Genomic DNA, 427 nt, shown 5'->3' with positions numbered 1-427 from the left:
GATATACAGGTGGGATCCTTTGAAAAGGATATATTCTTTTGAAATTTTACAACTTGATTTTTATCTCATTTAACTTTTTTTTTTTCATTTTGGCTTCCAGACTAGTTTTGATTAATTTGAAAACCATCTCTGGAGAGACAAATACCAGGAGAAGTGATAGCAACATAATCACGTTGTGTGTCATGTGCTTGATCATACCCACTTCAGCTATACCATGTGCTTATCCCAATCAGGAGCCTTCTCATATAAGCATGAAATGACTGAATGCATATGAACTAATGCCACAAAATACTACTTCTCATACAACCTAAGATGGAGCAGTTTGTTCCTTGACATCCACATGCGAAATTCGTTACAATTGAGAATAATTTATGATGAAATAATGCCAGCACACACACACACACACACAGAAAAGAAAACAAAAGAA

The sequence above is a fragment of the Babylonia areolata genome, chromosome 1 (genome assembly GCF_041734735.1).
Source record: "Babylonia areolata isolate BAREFJ2019XMU chromosome 1, ASM4173473v1, whole genome shotgun sequence".
NCBI lineage: Eukaryota > Metazoa > Mollusca > Gastropoda > Neogastropoda > Buccinidae > Babylonia > Babylonia areolata.
Note: the sequence above shows the minus strand (reverse complement) of the source record.